A 9860-nucleotide genomic window follows, 5' to 3' on the forward strand; every position below is an offset into this window, starting at 1 on the left:
CGTGGGATCCGAACCCTCGGACGGGAGCGCTGCCGCGCTTCCCAAGCGGCGCACTATCCAGTGCGCCACCGGGCCAGCCCCTAAAAGTGAAATTTTTCTGTAAAATAAGGTAGTATTTACAACTTGTTAAATATACTTATTCAGACATTGGATGTTCTATCTTACGTATTTCTTTAAAACATTAATAAAATTGAAAAGAAATTTTTAAATAAAAATATCGGTTACTGTCTACTCCATTCTTCACAAGATAACGTTCTCCTACAGCATGACGTTCCCCCAAAGTCAGACATTTAAAATCTCGACAAAAATCAATGTTTTAGAAATTACGCTAAAATCTTGCATATCATTAATTTCCATAAAAGCTCAGCAAATAAAAGACAGAGTCGGAAGTATAAGACGCAGAAGGATACACGTTACTCTTAAATTATACTTGAAGAAAATAAAATATCTAATTTCAACAGCTACAGGCCATTTATAATATTCTGGTCTTGCCAATTACCAACTGAAAGTAAACAAAATTTGCTTATAAAGGAAATTCAGTGTAACATCCAGGCTAACCATGGGACTTATGTGAAAGAAAAATTATATGCAGGAATACAGTAATATATCTTTCACTATGACTTCCATTACAATTAAGGAAGTGAAATGGGAAGACAATACAAAGGGAGAGTTTCTGATAAGAAAGTTGTACTTACGGGCCGAGCCCGTGGCGCACTCGGGACAGTGCGGCGCTGGGAGTGCAGCAGCGCTCCCGCCGCGGGTTCGGATCCTATATAGGGATGGCCGCCGGTGGGCTCACTGGCTGAGCGCTGTGCGGCCGGTCTCAAAAAAAAAAAAAAGAAAGTTGTACTTACACTTGAATCCAGCCTGAAAGGAATCTAGTTAAACCAACTAGGTAAGCATCTTAGCTGTTTCCCAATTTTTTAGTAGCCTATAATTAAGTTTTATAATCTGCACATCACAATGTTATACTGTTCATAAATATAAAATAAATATTTTGAAAATAAAATGACTTAAACTTAAATTGGGAGTTTTCTTCTTGGGGGGTGGGGAACTCACATTCTTTGAAAAAACTGAAGATACTACAGTGTATCATAAAAATAAGAATGGGAATCATCACTTGAGGAATTCAAAGAATGAAAAGAAAGCTACCGTAGTCAAAAGTCCAAAAAGCTATTAGCTGGTGAGGAATGCCATATCAAAGTTTTCAAAACAAATTTTTTTTCTTTTTTTTAAAGATGACTGGTAAGGGGATCTCAACCCTTGGCTTGGTGTTGTCAGCACCATGCTCAACCAGTGAGCTAACCAGCCATCCCTATATAGGATCCGAACCCGGGGCCTTGGTGCTCTCAGCACCACACTCTCCCGAGTGAGCCACAGGCCGGCCCTCAAAACAAAATTTTTAAGTGAAAGAAAAAGCAACTGAGGTACTGTTGTAAGCCATCAATGACAGAAATTAAAATACTGTTTACCCAAATAGCATTAAAACAAAAACAGGGTCTACCACACAGTCTAAAAGCAAAAAGGCTTTTTTTTGACGTCTCCTCCTAGGAGTTCTTGAAAATTATGCATGCTATGAAAAAAAAATCTAAGTCAAAATGCTGAGATCTCCAGGTACAAATCAGATTGAGTTCTAGGACTTCTCAGGTTACACATATCAAAACGGGATGAAGATGCAATAAAGGAGTTTAATCTCACAAACATGTTGAGCAAAAAATGCCAAACACAAAGCAGTATGTACCATATGATTCCAGGTTCAAAAGCAAACAAAATTATTCCATGGTACATCCAAATAGTGGTTTCCAGGGGGCGGGGGTGGACAGAAACAGTTACTGACCATAACAAGGGCACAAGAGTTTCTGGAGTTTTGATAACGTTCTGCATCTTAGTGGTAATTACACTAGTGTGTCCACATTGTGAATATTCACTGAGCTGTACACTTATGAGAATTTTCTGTGCGTACTATACTTTAATCTTACCTACATTTTTTTAAAAAGTAGGGAGAGGAAAAAAGGTAATTTCTCCCCAGGAGAAAAAACATTACAAGAAGACAACAACATAAAAACTTTAATATTTAATGAGGACAGGTTAGCTAAGAATTATAGGTTGGGGGCGGGGGTTGGAGAGTTAGAGAAGTAGAGAGAATATAGAGAAGTAATATAAAGTTCTTCAAGAGCAATCAGTAGATAAATCTCACAAACACACACACACCTTTTTCAGGACAAATTTCTTGGTAACTCCCTAGACAATACAGCCAAGCCATCTAAAAACATTATTTCACTTTAGGTATGAAACATACATCTGCTTTCTAATGGGGAAGCATATAAGTATGGCAGGATCTATTTTCCTCGGGAGGGTAAATAGTGCTAGAATATAATCAGCAACTCATATTTTCTGTCAACGTTGGTGACATTTCACAAAAGTAATTTATCCCTTATGGGGTAGCAGAATTCTGGTAGAAACATATATTCTGGTAAAAATTATGTTCCAATCCCTTTAAATCTCAACACAACCCAAGAGAGAAGGAAATTTCATCACATCAAGTTCTTCATCTGCAATTCTCTTTAGGCAATCTCCAAGCACAGGACACATATTTTTTCAAATATTTATTTGTTTCACACTCACAAAGTTACTTAAATCTGGTTTTTCTTACTAGCATGAATGTAATCACAACAATCCGTAAACAAAAAATGTTAAAGTCAATCAATAAAATAACAGCTTTGGAGCCATCAATTTTAAAATGTACATAAGTATAAATATCTTTTTTTCCCAATCTAAGATCTAAAATAATTATTTCATAAAGGAAAAAAAAAAAAAACACACCATAGTAAATAATAAGCGTTTTCAGTATTAAAAATGCTCTCCTTGGTATGGACGGCCTCACTAATGCTCACCTGGAATTTCTTACGTTATTCATTATTAAATTTCAGAAAATGCATCATACTGCCAATCTTAACATTTGAAGAAGGTTTTGTGATTCTGTAACATGAGTCCAACAACTGCTAATTAACACTTTTTCATTAAATATAGAGGCACATGATGTCAAGTTGTATATTACTGTTTAATAAAGGAACCACCAACCACACATCCTAAATTGCTGATCCTAGAAATTAATTTCTCGAATTCCACAAAATCTACCAAAGTAGCTTTTCTCTTTACAGAAAAGCTTTACAGGCACTAGTCCTGTACTCTGAGGCAGTTTTATATGCTTTATAGGCACTAGTACTGTACTCTGAGGTAGTTTCTCTGTTCAAGAAAGAAGAAATTGCTTCATTCAATGATACCAAATTCTGGAGTATGGGAAAAGAAAATTTCAAATTCCGGCTGAAAAGAAAAGGAATTCTAAAACATTGTTTTGTAAAGAATGAGCTTTATTATCCTCAATTTATAAAGCACTCTTAAAAATCAATAAGAAAACAAACACTACAATAAAAACAAAACCAAAGCAGAAGATATTGAACATGTCATAAGAATCATCTAAAAACAATACTAATTTTTTTTAAGTTTGGGATTAAAACTAAACAATATAAAATATAAACATTTAAAATGCAAAAATGAAGGATAACAAAACAATGGGAAAATAAAGCATTATTTAATAAACAGAATTGAGACAATTACCAATTTGGAGGAAAACATTTAGATTCTCATACACCAATGTCAGATGAGGTAAAAAGTTAAATTTACTTAAATCTAACTTAGAAAAACTAAAGAAATAGTATTAAATGAATTTTTTTTATTACATTTCTGGAGAAGGGGGATTTCATAAAATCAGTAGAACAAAACTAAATCAAGATATTTGATTACATTAATTTTTAAGATTCTGTATCCTATAAATTTATGAGAAATACATCTACTAAGCATGTTTCACCTCAGTAGTAATTAAAGAAAGTGGTACAAAATGTCATATACACTCTATTAAATTAACAGTTTTTATAAATAACATTCAATGTTGACCAGGTACAGAGCAACAGCCACTCCAATGGAAATATAAATTTATCCCTTTTCATAAATATTATGAAAATGTTTTAAGAGCCTTTAAAATATATGTAAAAATCATTTCTGGCACTATAGTAGAAGGAGATAATACTACATACAGGAAACACCTTACATATAAATATGTTCTTCACATTATATATGCAAAAAATCAGAATACAGGAATAATATTACACATCTACTACACAGAACAATATATAACCACTTACAATGATGATTATTAAGACTAATTGTGAGAACGGGAAAGTGTTACATAAAATTAGATTTAAAAGGAGGATATTCTAGGTGTTAACATTCTTTTTTTTTCTTAAAAGATGACCGGTAAGGGGATCTTAACCCTTGACTTGGTGTTGTCAGCACCACATTCTCCCAGGTGAGCTAACCGGCCATCCCTATATGGGGATCTGAACCCATGGCCTTGGTGTTATCAGCACCACATCTCCCAAGTGAGCCACGGGCTGGCCCCTAGGTGTTAACATTTTAAAAAGAACCTTCAGGAGTTCTGACCTCTGACAAACCCACCCACCCCAAAGAGGGGACATCTTGGAGAGTGTATAATTAGTTATATTTATACAAACAAAGATGACTCTATTTTGTGGTTTAAGGAGAATAAAGTTGACTACTTGTTTTGTTTTGTTTTTAAGAAAAAAAAGACAGGACATAAAATTAAATGTTTTATCTGCATGTATGTAAAAGGCATATTTTAAGATAATGGAAGAAATATACCAAAATGCTAATAATGGTTATATTAATTTCCAAGACTTAAAGTCCTCAAGCCAACCTTTAAAATTATTAAAATACATACACATTTTATACCTGAGTCAAATACTGTGTACCATCACTCCATCACTGAAGGGAGTGTTAAGGTTTAAATTATCATATTGAGAGTCTGAGAAGGCCCATAAAACAACAAACACTACAAAATGAAACATTTTTCACCTCAGGACACTTAGCTAGGCTAAGGACAGACTCAATATGAGGTTTCAAAACTACAGAACTGAATCATATGGGAAGGTCATTTACTATTTCTAATTACCTGCTTTACTAATTCCTTCATTAACAAATGGGCTAGTCTTTAGACAACTGGTTATTACTGTTATCAAATATTAAATGTAATAGAGCCTTGTTTGGGAGGTAATCGCTTGAAATATTAAATAAGTAAATAAGCAGACAAATAAATAAAGGCAATAAAATAAAACAAAGGAAATTCCATACACAACAGCACCATTTTTTATTTGGTATCATCATATAAAGAGTTCTGAAAGTGAATTTTCCAGAAAACTGAAAGAAACTGAAATAATTAGCAAAACTGAAATTATTTACTTTTATAACAATCTTTTCAAAAGATACCATTTCTTACTTCCTTAAAAGTTTAGAATAAAAGTTTATTTATGATTAAGGTCATCATTGTAACACATTAACTACTATATTGCTCTACAATGTGATTCCCTCAGAAGTTAATGATTATAGGAGTGTATGTCTTATTTAAAATACTATTTTTCAATAGTTCCATCTACTTTTTAATAGTTTTTCCTTTCTCCTTGAAAAAAAAGGACATTTCAGCTGTCAGTGTGCCTAAGTCCAATGGCCAACACTGTGGATTTTAATCTGTGGGCTAATTCCAATTAGTAGTTTCCAACTAAAAGGTCACAGGCTTATTGTACCTGGTTAGTTATTTTCAAGGCTCAGAGATCTTTTTATGTCCAGTATCTCTGCTATGTTTCAAATGGCTGAGATCACTAGTACTCAATAAATGTTAGTTGAATTACTGACTTTAACTTTTAAAAATACTGGAGTTCAAAAAAAAAAGAATAATAATAATAACTGAATAGTTTGATTAATCACAAAGTGATATCCTTTTCAGGTAAAGTTACAGAACTCACTTGTCTCCGACAGGACAAAAATTACCCACACAGATGGGAAAGAACAGCTGAAAATTTAAAAAAAGGTGAGAAGGACAGGTTCAAACAAAACAGCCAAGTCCATACTTCCATGGTTTTAGAAGTCAAAACTTAGGACATTGGGAAATATTTACTGGTAGTGTTTTTTAGTGTACAATTACAGTGGTTATCAGAGTTATTAACTACAGAAGTCTATACAACAATATATGCCACATCTACATTAGTCACTGCTATAAAAATTAAAGTCTTTCAGCAACTATTCCTTGTAGATAACTCCAAACTGAATTTCACACGAAATTAGTTCTTTTAAAGCACCTGCAATGTAACTTCACTGATATTTCTGGGCAAGTAACTTATGGTAATCTTTCTTAGACACTGATTCAAAAAGAAGAAAGAAATAAAATGTATACTCTTGATACAGTTAATATGTAACATAGGTATTGCACCCTATCTAGCTTACAAAGTTACAGGTCTATGGAAATTAACATAGTGTTAAGAAAGAAATAAAATGTATACTCTTGATACAGTTAATATGTAACATAGGTATTGCACCCTATATAGCTTACAAAGTTACAGGTCTATGGAAATTAACATAGTGTTCGTCCTTAAGAAAAAAAATCCAAGTGAGGATAAATCAGTATAATATTATCTCTATTAACTAATTTCTTCTAATCAGTGAAGCTCATTAGCTCTCATCATTTCCACGACAGTAATAATTGAGAAAAGGGAAAATAAAACTTCTTGGTTAAGTTTTACTCAAGCAAACTTGAACCATGTAAAATACATTTCTCCTCTTCCTTGGATTTTCTCAGTGTATTTCTTTTTTGTGGATGGCCAATACAGAGATCAAACCCATTGAGCACCCCACTCTAAGCAGCTGAGCTAACTGGTCAGCCTCTACAAGAACCTCAAATAATTTAGTGTCTGTAAAAGGCTAATAATTACCAAGACCCACTACTAAAAAAAGTTTATAAAACAAAAGTTTTAAGTTTGTAGATACCCTTGCAAAGGCTACTGTAAAACTGTGACCTTCAAACCCATTGACATTTTCACGATTTCTTACTTCTAAAATAATAAAGCGTACTTAAATGTTATTTAACAGGAAAGCTTTACCTAAGTAAAGAATTCACAAAGTTTCAGTTGAATATCAACTTAAGTTGCTGACTTTGATATCTAGCAATTTTGGGGGGGTGGACTGCAGAAATGTCTAAAACAATTACTTAAGAGGAGACAATTGCTTCAAATATTGATTCCAAATTGGTCAACTCCAACCACTATGAGCCTGCCTATTCTTGGACCATGGCTCTTGCCTCACTCACAACCTACTACATTCCCCTCTTTTCTCTGCGACTTCTCCAATTCCATTTCAGTATCAACCTATACATACTTCCAGGTCTCTTTTTCCTCTTTCCCACATCGCACCTCTCAACACTTACTTCTATTCTTCACCATCCCTACTTGCATATTACAGGGAAAAAATCACACTGCACAAAGAGTGGACACTTTTTTCATGTGACAGTTTTGATAAATAATGCTACTCGTGGGGGGGGGATACAAGAAACAACAGTCAATATGACAGCTGCTTAGCAACTTTTAATTTAAGTACGTTTGTATTATCTACTGATATATCTACTGCTCTATAGTTGAGTTCACTAAATTGAATGGTCAGAAGTATTACTTTAGTTGAGCTGATAAACTTTTAAAACTTCTAGAAAACCCTTACAGACATACTTGTGTTACAGTGGAGAATACATAAGTAATATAATATATAAATATACCAAAGGTAAATATATAACATAAATATTAAACATAAAAATATAAAACTCAAGTGACAAAACATTAATTTCTTTAAATCTTGTTTTATATGGACTTTTTGTGCAAAGTTACCAGCACACTAAATCACTTCTACTGCAAAAATAATGCTATCACTCAAGATATTTTCACAGATTATACCACCAAAAAAATCTGTACAAATTTGCTTTTTAATCTAAGCAGTATGCATACATGAGTCCTAACAATAGGCCTATATCATTGAAGAAAAATTTAACTGTGCAGAATACTTTTTACTGATTGCTAAAACAACACCCCTCCACCTCCTCTCCTTTGTTTAAAAAAAAACACTAAAACAAAGAAAATGATATCTGGAATAATACACAGCAACCACAAAGAGCAGTTACTTATGGGCAGAGATTTAAAACAGAGGAAGGGAACTCGCTGGAAGAATAAAACAGGCAACGTTTTACTTTACATACAAGTTCTTCTCTGTATGAAGTGTAGAGTGTAGTTTTTAAAAAAAGAAAATAAAAAACAATTATAGGCTGGCCGGTTACTCAGTTCGTTAGAGCCCTGTGTTGGTAACAGGTAACACCAAAGTAAAGGATTCGGATCCCAGAACCGGTTAGTCCCCCCCCCCCCAAAAAAAAAAAAAAAAACTATGAATGAATTACTCAGTTACCTGATTAGTTTGGTAATTAACTTCCCAGTCCGAATACCAAACAAAATCCAAACATCGCTAAAGAATACAAAAAAAGGGATACCGTAAATTCACTTAAGAGAAAACATTAGAGAATTGGAGGAAAATTAATTTGATTTCGAACTCATTTAAGAAAAAAAATGACCTCAAACTGACACCAAATTTATGAATTTTGCTTTCAATTAAAAATTTGATCTAAAACAATCCACTATTACTCTAAATATGTAACGTAAAATAACCATCTCTAAACATCAATGATGGCAACCTCAGTAACAGAGTAGTGAGTGATTAAAATCCTACCGATAACTATGAGTTAATAGGCAAGTACAAAATGATTAAAAGAACGATTTTATTCCGACCTCAGGTACTGTCAGAGACATGAGACCCTGCAAATACTGCCAAAAGTTACAGTAAATACAAAGTCAGGAAGTTATCAATGACCAAATAAATGGCAGTAAGTGACACCCAGAGATGAGAGATGGAAGGCGTTCTCTTTTAAGCGTCTGGAGAAAGGTACTGTAGCAGAAAAAGCGAATAGTTAACAGGTCTGGAATACTTCAGAAAACGGCAACAAGAGGAAAAACTGACAGGAACGTTTTGAAGCTAGAGGAACGGTATCCAATGGAATCATCCCGTCTGCGCGAGCACTGCTCCGAACTTCCAGTGGCTGGGACGGGGGTGGAACTATCACTGCGCTGGGGAGAAGTGCCCCGAGCTGAGGGGTGCGTACACTTCTGCAGGTGGCCGAGCGCCAGCAGGGGGGGTGGGGAGGAGGACCGTGTCACCTCCGTGGGGTCACTACATTCTCTTCAAGATTAGGGAAAGCCGACACAGCACGTCTCCCGACACCAAGAGGCACTCGCCCCCGGCCCCTCCCTAACGACTTGCCTGTAGAAAGAGTTGTGGGTCCCAGGCCCCCGGAACCCAAGGCTCCACCGTCCAGGACAACTGCTCAGCCAACGAGGTCCCGCGAGAATCGAAAGATCTCGCGATAGAAACCCACTAGCATCTCGCGAGCTTCCTCTAGAACCAACATGGCGGTACAGAAAAATCGGTTATTTGGGACCTTAAAAAGTGCTTCATTAAGGGACTGGAGAACGTGTAAAACAGACGAAGTAGGGAATCTTTTCCGCCTTGTATGTCTCCTCCCACTCCCCCAGTAGAGAAGAAAAGTAGCAAACAATCCTAAGCCCCCGATGGCCACAGTTAACACTACACAGACAGTGCATCTCTCTGCCTCAGCCCAGCCTCCCCGTCTGTCACGTGGAAACGGATTTTCTGCGTACCTGTCACGTGGGCTGCTACAGAAGGAGCGCGCGCCCGTCGTCCTCTCGAGAGCCCTCCCCGCCCCCCTTTCGCCCGCGCACACGTGCGCGCGCACCCCCGCCCCACGTGGGGGCTTAGCGGTCGCCGCCGTCCCCTTCAGCCCACCCCCCCCTCCCGGCAGTTGGCTCCAAACCCGTGTCCCAGAGCCGATCGTTTCATCCCCCCCG

This window comes from Galeopterus variegatus, unplaced genomic scaffold, assembly GCF_000696425.1.
Source record: "Galeopterus variegatus unplaced genomic scaffold, G_variegatus-3.0.2 Scaffold404, whole genome shotgun sequence".
Lineage (NCBI taxonomy): Eukaryota > Metazoa > Chordata > Mammalia > Dermoptera > Cynocephalidae > Galeopterus > Galeopterus variegatus.